This window comes from Pelodiscus sinensis, chromosome 1, assembly GCF_049634645.1.
Source record: "Pelodiscus sinensis isolate JC-2024 chromosome 1, ASM4963464v1, whole genome shotgun sequence".
NCBI lineage: Eukaryota > Metazoa > Chordata > Testudines > Trionychidae > Pelodiscus > Pelodiscus sinensis.
Window position 1 is genome coordinate 233,475,247 of NC_134711.1, and position 15,468 is coordinate 233,490,714.

At 43.4% G+C, this 15,468-nt stretch overlaps 1 protein-coding gene across 6 annotated transcripts in view; it reads right to left on the minus strand.

The window, feature by feature from the left end:
* The window catches only part of FHL2 (four and a half LIM domains 2), a 222,061-nt gene that overhangs the window by 60,711 nt on the left and 145,882 nt on the right, over positions 1-15,468 (minus strand). The window contains exon 1 of one of the 6 annotated variants that reach the window (XM_014569284.3): positions 10,831-11,048. The exons of 3 other annotated variants lie outside the window; for them this stretch is intronic. The gene's annotated coding sequence lies outside the window, so the exon portion shown is untranslated. Of the gene's footprint in view, positions 1-4,025; positions 4,230-10,830; positions 11,049-15,468 lie in introns of those variants that run through there. 2 more of the 6 variants (XM_006114573.4, XM_006114572.4) reach the window with 2 other exon arrangements.

Genomic DNA, 15,468 nt, shown 5'->3' on the forward strand with positions numbered 1-15,468 from the left:
CCAGTGCTCCCCATCGGGGGCTCATACCCCATTCCTCCCTCACCTCCTTCCACTTACCCCTCCCTAGCCCCCCTTCCTGATGTACAAAATAAAGGATAATTGTGTTCAAAAATAGAATCTCTCTTTATTGAACAAAACTGGGGGAGACTGGGAAAAGGAGGTGGGAGAGGGGAAGAGAGAGCGTGGGAGAGGAGAGGACAACTACAATGATGAGGGGTTTGGAACAGGCCCCATATGAAGAGAGGCTAAAGAGACTGGGACTTTTCAGCTTAGAAAAGAGGAGACTGAGGGGGGATATGATAGAGGTCTATAAAAGCATGATTGGGGTGGAGAGGGTGCATCAAGAAAAGTTCTTCATTAGTTCCCATAATAGAAGGACTAGAGGACACCAAAGGAAAGGAATGGGTAGCAGGCTTCAAACTAGTAACAGAAAGTTGTTCTTCACAAAGCAAAGAGTCAACCTGTGGAACTCCTTGCTGCGGGAGGCTGTGAAGGCTAGAACTAGAACAGAGTTTAAAGAGAAGTGAGATCAAGTCATGGAGGTTGGGTCCATGGAGTGGTATTAGCCAGAGGTTAGGAGTGGTGTCCCTGCCCAAGGTTTGTGGAAGGCTGGAGAGGGATGGCACGAGACAAATGACTTGGTCACTGTCGTCGGTCCATCCCCTCCAGGGTCCCTAGGGTTGGCCGCTGTCGGCAGACAGGCTACTGGGCTAGATGGACCTTTGGTCTGACCCAGGACGGCCATTCTAAGCTCAGGGCTCAGGGTCGGGGGTCTCAGTGGACCACCTTGATTTTCATGCCAACCTGCTCCTGGGTGGCCAGGCTGGCAGCTCTCCTGCCACTTTCCTGTGATGGCCACTTTCCTGTGCCTAGTGCGGAGGTCGTGGACGAGGTTCACGATGTCCGCACTGGACCAGGCGGGTGCCCACCTCTTGCAGTCCCGGGCAAGCTCCTGGGAGCCACCAGCCTGGTCCTGAGAAGAGGGGGAGGGCTGGGGGGCATCGGGTGGCTGGCTTGATCCGTGCCAGGTACAGGGTCTGCTAGCTGGGTGCTGGCAGGCTTGCACCTGGCAAGGGCATCGTAGCCAGCCTGTGCCCCTTTAAGGGGTCTGGGGCCGGGAGGGGGGCATAGAGTTTCCCTGGTGGTGCCCAGAGTGGCCACCAGGGAAAGCTGGGGAGGGCTAGTCTCCCACTAGTTCGAATTAAGGGGCTACACACCCTTTAATTCGAACAAGTAAGTTCGAACTAGGCTTAGTCCTCGTACAATGAGGTTTACCTAGTTCAAACTAAGCGCTCCGCTAGTTCGAATTAAGTTTGAACTAGCGGAGCGCTAGTGTAGCGCCTATCAAAGTTAATTCGAACTAACATCCGTTAGTTCGAATTAACTTTGTAGTGTAGACATACCCTTGGATATTTGTAAGGGAAAAAATAAAATTATTCATCCATTAATCATTTTTCAAAGGCTAATTATTAGCAAGGAATTGTTATTAACATCTCTTAAAATGAATTAATTTTTGGTCTCTATTTTCTTTCTCTGCATATACACATTTCACTTTAAAAAGTCAAATGCAATGGAAAGCTCCAAATTCTCTGCATTGCATTGGCATTTTTTTCAAAGTAACATAAACTGTAAATTCATCTTTGGGCAAGATATTTACAGGAAGCGTCTGTAAAATTAAACCTCCAATTCTTCATTCTTCATCTTTGCACTTATTGCTTATTAAGAGCAAATAAAAATCCTAAGACAGTGTCAATATGCAAAGCTGATGGCATAACAATGAGTGCCTAGCACGAATGACTGTTTTATTTCTCTCTGGTTCTGCCTAGAGGTGAGAGCGTGGAACAGGGAATGTGAAGACCTGGGCAAGACAGAAGTGGGGCTGATCTTTAGTATGAATACTGTCTTGTAACTTGGTTACTGGGATATTTACTGTACAATTATGTTGATTTAGTTTTTGATGAAAAAAGCATGCAGGAAGTGGAATGATGGCTCCAGATGAGATACCATCCAGTAAAATTTCACGGTTAAGAGTCAGTGCCCGAGCATTTTGCTTCTAGCCGATTTACAAAACTTAGAAGGGAGACAGTATTTGGTGGTGAACAAACAGCTTTTTATTGGGATAGCTGAAGAAGTTAGATCTTTTCAGCATCCATCAGTAGATGGTAAAAATTCAGCTAAGATTGACATGTGTCAGCTGCTGGTTTAAATTCCTTTCTTATGTATTTTGCTTTATTTTTATGGTTAGGATTAAACAATTCTTTGGTTTAGGCAGGTCATCTGCTCAGTCCATTCTGCCCTGGTCACAGATGCCTGAAGGCAAAAATTGTATGTTCCCCACCCGGTCAGGCTTCCTGGGCAGACATGAGAAATACACAAGGTACAATAGTCCAGATGCATGATTCCACTCCAGGAGAGGCAAAGGGATGAAGTCTGACACCCAAGGGAGTAGAATCAGAGAACAGAGAGGCGTCAGAGAACGCCGAATATGGGTCTGATAACAAACCTATTGAAGTCAACTGAAATAGTCCTATGGACGTCAGTGGGCTTTGGATCAGGTCCTGAGGCTACGTCTATACTACAGGGTTTTTGCGCAAAAACAGCTGTTTTTGTGCAAAAACCCACAGAGCATCCATACCTCAAGCATGTTTTTGTACAAAATTTACAGTAAAACAGCAGAATAGAGGGCTTTTTGCGGTGTAGGTATACCTCTTTCTATGAGGAATAACTCCTTTTTGCACAAGAATTCTTGCACAAAAAGGTGTGTAGACGCTCAACAGGGGTTTCTTGTGCAAAAAGAGCCTATCAGAAAAAGTACAGGTGCTCTGATGGCCACTCTGTGAATGGCCATCAGAGCTTTCTTGCTCAAGAGCGTTCATGTGTGGATGCGCTTTTGCACAAGAAGTTTTTGTGGAAGATCTCTTCTGCAAAAAGCGTCTTGTGCAAAAAGCCTGCAGTGTAGATGTAGTCTAAGGGTCCTGATCTCCAGAAGTGTTGAGCATTTACAACCCCGATAAAATACCTGCAAGCTGTGGATGCTTAGCATTTTAAAAATCAGCCTAAATTAATTTCAGTCCCTCAATAATAGTATAGTAAATAACATTGGGACACAACATTTGTTAGTGTTAGCTTTTATCCATAGCTGTACAGTCTGGGTAAGAATTCTTATTTTTCCATGTAAAGCACTTTGAGATCCTTGATTGAAAAGTCCTCTCAACAAAACTGTGAGTATGCAAATGAAAATATACACAGTCTACTATATGTATGCAAAGAATTTTATTTTTCCAAAGAAGTTTCCTTGTATTGACTTCATTTGAAAATTAGTATTCTCATGAGATCAGAATAAAGGTAATTGGATGTAACATTAAACTGATAATTGATGTTTGGCAGGTATTGTTAATGCTGTTCCACATGTTAGTTATGAAGAATTCCTGCTCTGATACTGAGTAACACAGCAGTGCTTTTCCATTTCTTCTTTTGCACATTTACTATAATCCATAAGTAATTGTTTAGCTATGTAATCAGCATCATCTGGAATTTGCCCCAGGCCATTAGAAAATGGTGTCAAGGAGAAAAAGCTGAAAAGCAATATGGTCCATCTTTTGATTTTGTATCTAGTTTCCAAATATTCATCAGTAAAGGAGAAGTCATGACAGAGAAAAATGTATCAAGAGCTTTCTGTCTAAAGTCATTCAGTTTCCTATTTCAGTGCAGGAAAGCCGCTATACTTAAAGACTATTGTATTCCTTCACAACATGAAAACATGACACTGTATTATTAGGTGCTGACATGTGACGAGCAGCTGTTATTTAGCACCTGGTTCCCACCAATAAGCTAGCAACTCAGAAAAATGGGACATGTACATTGTTAGACAGCAAGAAATAAACAAGCTATTCAATAACCACACTCCCTGTAAAAGGGAAGCACCTAGCTCATACTCTATACTTAGAATGCTGACAATCTTCTTCTCCTCTGGGGGTGAGGAGGAAGGACAGTAAAAAAAAAAACACCTTATAATTTGCTCTTACCTTAGTGATGCTTCTGCTGTCTAGTCTGAGAATGAGTGTTGCGGAACTAGTACAGCGGCTTATTGCTGCACTGGATTACCCAAACTATGTATTTAGTAATTAGACAGTCTGGCATTTGTTAGCTAGATGAGCTATAAATACTCTATCTCCAAAGAACCAGCCTTCTACAGGAGATAAGAACCACAACACCTCATGGCAGGCAGCCTTTTAAGGCAGAGTCATTACAGTGGCACAAGACCTATAATGGAAAGGAGCTGCCTTTCTCTTAGCAACCCCATCCCTTTGTTCTGTTTAATATGAAGACAGCTGAACTTTATATAAACTTACCCATCTGTGTAAAGTGCTGGGAAATACTCAGGGCATTACATTACTGAACTATTAGTATTTTATTATAAATATCTGTACAATAAAAAAGCCTCAGAGGAGTAGCCGTGTGAGTCTGCATGTGCAAAAACAAAGAGGAGTCCTGTGGCGCCTTAAAGACTAACAGATTTATTTGGGCATAAGCTTTCATGGGTAAAACCCACTTCTGCCCAGATAAATAAAATGTCTCATTTTTAAGTAAGTTTTATCACATAAGAGATAAAGGCACTTAGAAAGTTTCTATTAGTCTTTGTGTACAACAGATTCCCTTTAGTAATCTAACTAAGGTATATGGCCACATTACTACAGAATCTCAGCATCTCAAATCTATGATATATTGATCTTCATAACACCTCTATTAGCTAGGGAACCACTACAAGTCCCACTTTATGCATGGAATGCTGAGATCAAGGTATGTATGGTGAGTTAGTTTTCAGCTGCTGGGGTGTAAATCTACAGTGCCCTAGGTTGCTGTGATGTAACTGGCTACATGGCCCCTATCATGCACTAAAAGTCCATAGTGCACAGCAGCTCTAAGCATACTTCAGCCAGGAATTAGGATCGACATGGACAGATAGCAGGCAGCAGGCTACTGTACAGTGCACCGTAACTTATAGCTTGCCACATATGAACAGCTCTCTGTATAAACAAGCCTTAAGGGACATGCTCAGGGTCACAGGGAAACCTGTGCTCGATCTGAATTGAACTGAACCAGATTCCAACTTGCTCCTTAATCTCCTCCTTTCTAATGAGTTGTTAGATCAGTTTCAGCAATATCATGCAAGTAGGGCACTACTGACCTGTCGTAGAATCACACAGAGCGTAGAGGTGGAAAGCATTAGCTAGGCCTCTGTTGTGCACTGAGAATTATGTGGGCCAAGCCCTGAGCTTGTGCAGAGCCTCACCGACTTCAACAGGGGCTCTGTACAGGTGCTGGGATCTGCCCATGCAGTTCTCAGGACAGGCTGGCTACTAGAGTCCATCCTATTGCCAGTGCACTATGCCGACATCACTGTGACCATAGGACAGTCCTAGATTCCAAGGCCAGAAGAGAGCATTGTGAACATCTAGGGATCACCTGATGTGTACCACTGGCCACAGAGCTTCCCCCCAATAATCCCTAATGCAGAGCTTTTAGTGCAAAACCTCCAGGCCTGATTTTAAAATGATCATTGAAGGAGAATCTGGCACAACCCTTGCAAAATGCTGGACAGATAAATTACTCTCACCATTAAAAATGTCTGCCTCAGTTCTAGTCTGAATTTGTCCAGCTTCAACTTCCAGCCGTTGGATCATGTGATACCTTCCTCTGCTAAATTAAAAAGCACTTTATTCAGTATTTGTTCCCCATGCAGGTTCTTACAGACTGTAATCAAGTCACGCCTTAACCTCCTCTTTGTTAAGCTATCTAGATAGAGCTCCTTAAGTCTATCGCATGTTTTCTAATCCTTTAATCATTCTTCTGGTTCATCTCTTAACCCCTTCTATTAATCATCATCTTCCTTGAGTGGTTGTCACCAGAATTCAAGCAGCAGTTGCGCCCGTGCCAAATATATACATAAAATAACCTTTCTACTCCTACTCAAGATTGTCCTGTTATGAACCCTGGGACCTCATAAGCTCTTTTGGTCACACTGGGAGCCATGTTCAGCTGATTATCAACCACCGTAAGTCTTTTCCAGAGTCAATGCTTCCCAGGATAGAGTCCCTCATCCTGTAAATATGGCCTACGTTCTTGGGTCCTAGTTATATATGCTTATGCATTTAGCCATATGAAAATGCATATTGTTCACCTGCTCCCAGTTTATCAGGTGATCCAAATTGTTCTGATGTTTTTGTGATTTACCACTGTCCTACTTTTTGTGTTGTCTACAAATGTTATCGGTGATGATTTTATGTTTTCTTTCAGATCATTGATTAATAATGTGAAATAGTATTGGGCCAAGAATAGTATAGTTTAGTGTAGCACGTAGAGTGTAGTTTCGGGCCAAGAATCCATTCTGGTGGAACCCCACTGGAAACTCACCCCTCCATGACAATCCCCTATTTACAACTACAGTTTGAGACCAAAGTTGTTACCTGTTCACACTGAGCCTGATTTTGAAATCTCACTATAGCTTCCTGTCACTGGGTGACACTGGTCCTTTAAGAGGGAAGAGGCCATTGTCTTGGACTAGTAAACTGACCCCAGATGGTCAGGCACATGTGCCATTGAGAGGAGAGATCAGCATGTGAGAGCTGCCAAAGACCAGAAGACTGTAAGCAGTCCTAAAGGAAGCTGTAGGTGGGGAGAAAGACAGGAGAGCAATAAGTTGCCAGCTGACCTCTCCAAGCCAGAGAGCAAGGGCAGAAGGCAACAGAGGGAGTTGCCTGCTGACTGATACCAAAGCAGAGGGCTGAAGGTAGAAGGAGCATGGAAGGGCTTACCTGCTAATGGCTCCATGCTAGAGCTAGGGGAGCAGTGGAAAGGTTTGCCTATTGGCCCATCTGAAACAAAAGGTTAATGGAACAGAAGGGGCATAATGGATGTTCTCTTGGGAAGAGGCACAATGAGCAAAGAGGGGTGGAGGTTCCAGCTGAGAAGAGCAGAGTTCCACTTGGGGCTGGGGTGGCTGTCCTGGCAGAAGGACAGAAGAGGACCAAAAAAGAGCTGTTGTGACATCAGCATGTGGTGTGTAGTCATCAAGGGACTAGCTGTCATGGGACTTCAAGGACTACATGCACATGATGTTTGGGAATTTTGTACATGAAATAAACTGGCTCAAAGGAGGGGAATTGCTGAAGCGAGGGAGTTGCATGGCTTTACTGGGGACTGTGAAGGAGGGAAACTAAGGTAATGCACCTGTTCTGCCACTGACTGCCACAAGAATATGCTCAAGGAGGCATCACCCTATGACACATGCACCCCACAAAAGAAACTAGTATGGGGATTTTGACATCACAAACTATGTTTTTTGAAAAGTCGAATCTAAATTGACTTTTGAGCAAATTGGAGCACGTTAAGGTTTGGCTGGAACTATGCTGTATGGTATGGGTTAGACCACAAACCAATGACAGTTTGGTGTTTTGCGGTTCATTCTAATTCAAGAGCTCGAAACAAAATATTCTCTGTGGATGTCAAGTAATGCAAATTGTTGCTTGAATAAAGGTTTGGTGAAACTTTTGCACTCTGTTGGCTAGGAATTAGCCATATAAATCCCCCAGCTTTCAGGCATCATGACAAGGAGGATGTTCTAAAACTTAGATTAGAGATAGGAGAACTATCCTATGGTTGGATAAGGAAAACAGTCTTCATCACAGAGTTAGCAGCCTTGTGCTACATGTTACTGTAGCTACTGTGTAAACACTCCTTGCTCATTTCCTAAAACAATAAACAGTTATGAAAAGTTGCATAAGCATCAAGAATGCAGCAGTTAGGACAAGTTTTTGGACAGCCCTTAAAGCCTCAACCTTTCACATTAGCCAGTTTTTTGTTTTAGTTATTCAAAAGTCCCAGCTACACTATAAAAATAAGCTGGATGAAACGTGTGCAGTGCTGTTATAGCCATGTTGGGCCCAGGATATTAGTCCTGAAGAGTTCTGTGTAAGCTCAAAAGCTTCTCTCTCTCCAGCAACAGAAACTAGTCCAACAAAAGCTGTCTCCAACACAGTTTCATTTTTCAGTGTTTTCATGATGCCTCTGAATCACGTTAAATTCCCTAGTGTTAGCATTAGTTACAGGCCACGCTTAGGGTGTGTCTAGACTACAGGGTTTTGTCGACAAAAGTGGACCTTTGTCGACAAAACTAAACCTGCGTCTACACTACCGACATAACGTCGACAGAACTCAGCAGTTTTGTCGACGCTGGTAAACCTCATTTTACGAGGAATAACGCCTTTTGTCAACAGAGTTCTGTCGACAGAAGGCGTTATTGCATCTAAACTGTCCTTTGCATCTACACTGCCATGTCGACAAAGCAGCTTGCTTTGTCGACAGAACTGGATGTAGTCTAGACGCTCTTTGTCGACAGAAGCTTTGTCGACAACTTCTGTCGACAAAAGCCAGTAGTCTAGACGTACCCTTAGGTCCCATGTATTCTCCAAGAGCACTCATGCTGGCAACAAGTATGACCTCCTGACAGTTCATCTGCTAGCACAAATGACCTAAGAAGCAATGATAAAATTTCAGTACAAATGTACTGGTCTTTCTAGAAAATGTAACTCACCCATCTTTGGTCAGTACAATTAGTAATAATTGTGGGAAAATATATTTTACTCACCTGTTCAAGTATTTTTCAAACTAGAATTTTGTGGTTCAGCACACCACACCTCTGGTTAGTGAAGTATAGCCCAATTTTAAATCTCAAGGCTCTACCTTGCATCTATTAAAGAGAACTGGAAGTTTTATCACTGACTTCAGTAGAAGCAGGCTCTGGTCTGCATTTTGTGGAAGCATACAGAGTTGAGGCATACAGGAAGAATGCAAATCTGAAATTACCTCAGCTCTGTGTAAGCTCAAAAGCTTGTCTCTCTCACCAAAAGAAGCTGGTCCAATCAAAGGCAGCATTAGGGGTGAAGAGGGACGCTATGGAGATTTCACTGGTGAGCAATACATTTTCAACACTTTTCATTCAGCTATGTATACCCAGAAAGATGGGATTAGAATGTTCTGGGGCAAGCTTGAGACTCAGAGGTGTTAGAAAGTCATCAGCAATGGCCCTTATTGGTGTGGTCTTACATTTTGTAATCATAACTCCAGTGCTTTGCTTTCAGTATTTCAATTTCAGAGAAAAAATATCTTCCTTAGAAACCTCACAAACAGGTGCCTGCAAGTGGAGTCAGAGTGTTAACAACTACTAACCACCAGGCCCCCTGCTCTTCACATGGCCTTACCCTAGGCTACAAATATCAGCTTACGTAAAACTGATCTATGTGAGGCTAGCTGACTCTCCTGTATGGAAAAGCAAAATTCAGCCTCCAAAGTCTATGGCTTTCAGGGGGCCTGCTGAACTCCAGAGCCATCTCTACTGAGGGCATGGGCCTGTACATTGAGTCCAAGATTTGACCCAGGCTTCCTTTGTACCTGCCTCTCTCCCTCCATGTGTTGCTGTTCCCACAGTCTACCACTCCCTCGCATAGTTTCCATGGAACAGAGGGGCTGGTTGGAAAGGTTAAGGCACCATTATATGAAACAATGAAATGTCTGTGATTTCAGTGCAATCCCTTTAGGGCTCCCCCATCATGCTCCAGAGTTTGTGTCAACAAGAATCCAGGGGCCAAATATTTTCTGAACATAAACAAAGAGGGAAGGGCAGGCATCATTTCTTCTAGATTGACCTGCCCAGCAAATGCCATAGCTTTATAAAGGCCCCTGCTCAGCAACTATCTCCTGGCCCTGCCCCTGGCCTTTACTGGAGAGGCTAAAATGCTCACTCTTTCTGGTGTAGCTGCTGTTTTTGGATCATGCTAATACTTCTTCAAGCCAAATCTAAATCCAGCCTCATAATCCCCAAACTAAATCCCGATTAATCTAAACAGGTTTCATTTAACAACACGCTTACATATCATTATCTGCTGGTTGCGACAGCAAAAAAGTATCCAGGTAACTGACTGAATCCTTAGCACTGAAATGAAGTTAATCCAAATGGTCCGTTTACACTCCTATGCTGCTTACATTAATTTGCACATATTACAGTAGCTAATTCTGCTGAGGAGCATCAGCACGATACACTTTCTGCTTTCAGGATTCCTTACATTAGTAGCTGTACATTTGTCAGCTACTAAATTTAATTGAAGGATGCATAGCTCAGAGTGCTGAGCAAAAGACTAAGAAGAGTCAGAAACTCCTAATATCTAAACCAGCAACTCCCATTGTAAAGGAACTAAATAGGGATCCCTATTTTACAAAGAGAAAACACATACCTCATGGGGGTATTATGAAGCTTATTAGAGAGGGCCACATTTTTACAGGACACTTAGGACCTTTGTACCATGTTGGAATAGAAACTTCACCCCCACTCTAGCTCAGGAATACTTCTGACACAAGGTAGTCTGCAGCAGGTAGAAAAGAAGCAGAATTGGCTTTTATGTCTCCTTCCCCACGGCTCTTGGCAGAAGGGACATGTTGAAATGAGGAGGGCTGATGTATGATCCTTAGGGCATTATAGCCAGTTTACATATGCTAGAGAAGCCCAGTGAATCAGGGAGTCATAGCCCATTTCCTGAACACATGCCTTTCCTGTGCCTAGGCTAAATTAGACACGGCAAAGAATATGGCCCTGCATGTTTTCAAACTGCAAATTATTTAACCGTGTGACTTTATCAGATTTGTATTAGCAGCTCTGTCCACCATAGACAAAAATTATCCTGTTTACAAATATTGCGCTGGAGTGACTTTGTTATCCTAGGAATGTATCAGATAATAATTAATCATAAGTTGTCAAGTTAATACACCGTTACTTACCTTCAAAGGTATTTCACAAAATGATGCTTTATAGAAACTTCAAAGGATAGGGGGAGTCACATTGCTTACAATAAGTATTCACCTAAAATCTTCAATAAAATGTGTAAACACCGTATCATCTCCGCACAAAATGAAATAGAACAATAAAATTTTAAGCTCAATATTCCCTCGATGCTGCCATATCCTGGACGGAAAAGTAGTTGTCTAGTTTTTCTTGCTGTGAACACATGTACATCATTTGAAACAAGCATGGGAATATTAAAAAGTTATGTTTGAAAGCAGCAACTGTTGCCATTATGTCCAATTTTGTTTTATATGCTCCCCATGGAGACACAATCAACCACATAACTGGTAATCCAATCCTTGGCAATGGTTTTCTCCAGTGTTGTTAGAAGTGTGATCCAGCCTGCATTCATAGAGCTACGTCTCTTTTAGTCCAGATAACACGTGTGGAATCTTATTTGAGAGCCTAAATTAGATCTGTACACAAGAGATATAATGTGACAAACTTTATACTCAAGACATATCCCTCTGAGTTCCCACAAGTTACTATGATGAAGCACAAAACATTGTAAAAAGAAATCCCAGCTTTTTTTCTTTCCCCAGACCCAAAATAGATAAGTCTTTCATTTTAAGGCATTTTTGCTCTTTTAGGGTTTTTCTTTGAATCGGGATTCAACATTTGTGATCTTTAGTGGTCATCAGAAGTATGTGCATCATCAAAAATTTCATTCTGCCTCTAAGACCTCATTCTCTTCTGGTATTTGGAAAGAAAAATACTCATTGCAATTCTGATACCACAGTTAGTCCATAAATATATTTTCATACTTATAAATGCTTGGAAAGGGTTTTTTTAGTAAAAAGATGTAATCGTTTCTAAAGAGGTCTGGATTTATAAAGTGTTATTCAGGTGTTAAAAAATGTCAGCATATAGGGCAATGGATTCCTGGTTTATGGCTAGTGCTCCTAGGAGCTCCAGTTCTGCAATAATAGAAAACAGCAACAATGAACAATAATAGAAGTAGCATCTAGAACAACTTTGAGATTCTTCTGCTACTTCTGTTACCTGAAAGCAAAGCACACAGTTAAGAATATTCAAACAGGAGGAGGGAGAAAAATTGTTCTCCTTGGCCTCTTAGGATAGGACAAGAAGCAATGGGTTTAAATTGCAGCACGGGAGGTTTAGGTTGGACATTAGTAAAAACTTCCTAACTGTCAGGGTGGTTAGACACTGGAATAAATTGCCGAAGGGGGTTGCGGAATCTCCATCACTGGAGATATTTAAGAGCAGGTTAGACAGACTCCTCTCAGGGATGATTTAGAGAGGGCAGGGGACTGGACTTGATGACCTCTTGAGGTCCCTTCCTGTTCTATGATTCTATAGCTTTTTTATTTTTCACATTGTTAGGAAGATGCCATATGGATTGTTTTTTTGCTCTTCTAAATATATATTATGGGGCTAGTCTATACAAAACTTTTAGCTTGTGGCAAGCTGGAGTGTGATTCTACCCTGTACTAGCTGGCCATGGTCTAAGTGTCCCTGTGGACCTTGTTGGTGCACACTAACTGTTCATTAGGGCAATACTCCTGTTTCAAAGTAGATCAAGGCACAATAACAAATTGTCAGTGCATGTCAGCAGGTTCCATGTGGACACAGTGTTTGACAGGCTAGTGCAGAGTAGATTCACAATCCAGCTTGCTGTGATGTAAATGTTCATTTAGGCAAGTCCATAATGTAAAAAGAAAGTAATTACAATTCCACGTCTGAGGAGTGTAGCACACTTTGGGGTTTTTTTTAACCACTTGTATTCTGATTCTGAGTAGGTCACAAATTCATAAGAATGTGGTGGTCTTATGCTAATTCCCATGTATGTACATCACAAACCTATGCCCCCATCATCAACTTCCAACTTAAGCTAATCTATAGGCTGTTTTAGCCTATAATAATAATTCTTTCCTTGAGGATTTTCAGGGTCCATCACCACTGTGCTCCTCTCATTTTGTCTTGTCCCCTGGCTCTCAACAGCACCTCAGCAATAAGTCCTGCATTTCCTCTAACTTCCTTTCCATCCTGGATATTCTAGGTATCTCCCAGGCAATCAACTCCCCTACCCACTCCAGGCTCACATACTCAAGCTCCTCCTTTAAATCTCTTCTTAGCCTTGTCATCACTATCTATAACGTGGCTATTAACAAACACTCCCGCATCACATCTGCACCCCAATCAGTCTCATTTTACGATAGCTTCCTAGAATACCTTAGATTTCTCTCTTCTCAATCTAGTTGGCATGGGCCTGCAAGCCAAAACTAGAATTTGTCATCTCTTGCAGCTTTATAACAGCTCTCAGTGATGCTGGAACCTTTCTTTGTCATGGAAGCAACTGTCCTATGAAACATCCATTCGAATTAATAAATCTCCAAGATACACCAAGTATGTCCAACACCAAAATGTAATGGCAATTGCTTAACCTTGCTGGAACAACTGTCCAAAAAAAGATTAAAGATTTTCAAAGACATTACAATTTTTTAACATAACCATTTAATACTTCAGTGGAATGAGGTATAATGGTAGTTCAAATTAGAAAGCCTAATTCGAACTACCTACTCCATGCTGCGTGTAGCCGCGGGCACAGAGTCCGAACTACTGGGGATTTAAAAATGGCGGTGCCCGGCAAGATGCAAATGAAGCCCGGGATATTTAAATCCCGGGCTTCATTTGCAACTTCGATTGACTGCATTAACCACCCTAGTTCGAACTAGGGTGGTAGTGTAGACATACCCTCACTTATGAGACAGTGGAAGTTCTCTCTCTAAAGGCTTGCTACACAATGAAGATCAACCCTCAGGAAGTTGACTTCTAATGTTTAAGGGTATGTCTACACTACCCCGCTAGTTCGAACTAGCGGGGTAATGTATGCATACCGCACTTGCTAATGAAGCCCAGGATTTGAATTTCCTGGGCTTCATTAGCATAAGCGGGGAGCCGCCATTTTTAAATCCCCGCTGCTTCGAACCCCGTGTAGCGCGGCTACACGGGGCTCGAACTAGGTAGTTCGGACTAGGGTGCCTATTCCGAACTACCGGTACACCTCGTTTCACGAATTGGGGGGCTTCAGGAGAGCTTCCACCCCCAGAAGCCCGCAGAGCCAGCGTAGTCCTCCCCATTGGGGGCTCGTGCCCCATTCCTCCCTCACCTCCTTCCACTTACCCTTCCCTAGCCCCCCTTCCTGATGTACAAAATAAAGAAAACGTGTGGTCAAAAATAGAATCTCTCTTTATTGAACAAAACTGGGGGAGACTGGGAAAAGGATGTGGGAGAAGGGAAGAGAGAGGGTGAGAGAGGGGAGGGCAACTCAAATGATCAGAGGTTTGGAAGAGGTCCCATATGAAGAGAGGCTAAAGAGACTGGGACTTTTCAGTTTAGAAAAGAGGAGACTGAGGGGGGATAGGATAGAGGTCTATAAAAGCATGAGTGGGGTGGAGAGGGTGCATAAAGAAAAGTTCTTCATTAGTTCTCATAAAAGAAGGACTAGAGGACACCAAAGGAAAGGAATGGGTAGCAGGCTTCAAACTAGTAACAGAAAGTTCTTCTTCACAAAGCAAAGAGTCAACCTGTGGAACTCCTTGCTGCAGGAGGCTGTGAAGGCTAGAACTAGAACAGAGTTTAAAGGGAAGTGAGATCAAGTCATGGAGGTTGGGTCCAAGGAGTGGTATTAGCCAGGGGGTAGGAGTGGTGTCTCTGCCCAAGGTTTGTGGAAGGCTGGAGAGGGATGGCACGAGACAAATGGCTTGGTCACTGTCTTTGGTCCATCCCCTCCAGGGTCTCTAGGGTTGGCCGCTGTCGGCAGACAGGATACTGGGCTAGATGGACCTTTGGTCTGACCTGAGCCATTCTAAGCTCAGGACTCAGGGTCAGAGGTCTCAGTGAACCCCCTTGATTCTCTTGCACACCTGCTCCTGGGTGGCCAGGTTGGCAGCTCTCCTGCCCTAGACGGCCACTTTCCTGTGCCTAGTGCGGAGATCGTGGACGAGGTCCACGATGTCCGCACTAGCCCAGGCGGGTGCCCGCCTATTGCGGTCCCGGGCAAGCTCCCGGGAGCCGCCAGCCTGGTCCCGGGAAGAGGGGGAGGGCTGGGGGGCATCGGGTGGGTGGCTCGATCCGTGCCAGGTGCAGGGTCTGCTGGCTGGGTGTTGGCAGGCTTGCACCTGGCACGGGCACCGTAGCCAGCCCATGCCCCTTTAAGGGATCCAGGGCCGGGGGGGGGGGGGGGGGCAGATGAGTTTCCCTGGTGCTGGCCAGAGTGGCCACCAGGGAAACCTGGGGAGGGATAGTCTCCCACTAGTTTGAATTAAGTGGCTATACAGCCCTTAATTCGAACTAGTAAGTTCGAACTAGGCTTAATCCTCGTGGAATGAGGATTACCTAGTTCGAACTAAGCACTCCATTAGTTCGAATTAAATTCGAACTAACGGAGCGCTAGTGCAGTGCCTATGAAAGTTAGTTCGAACTAACGTCTGTTAGTTCGAACTAACTTTGTAGTGTAGACATACCCTAGTAGAGAAGCCTCTGAAGCAGAGAAAAGATGCTCTCCCTGCTTGTCTAACTTCCAAGAGATGCTGCTTGATAGCTGTAGCATT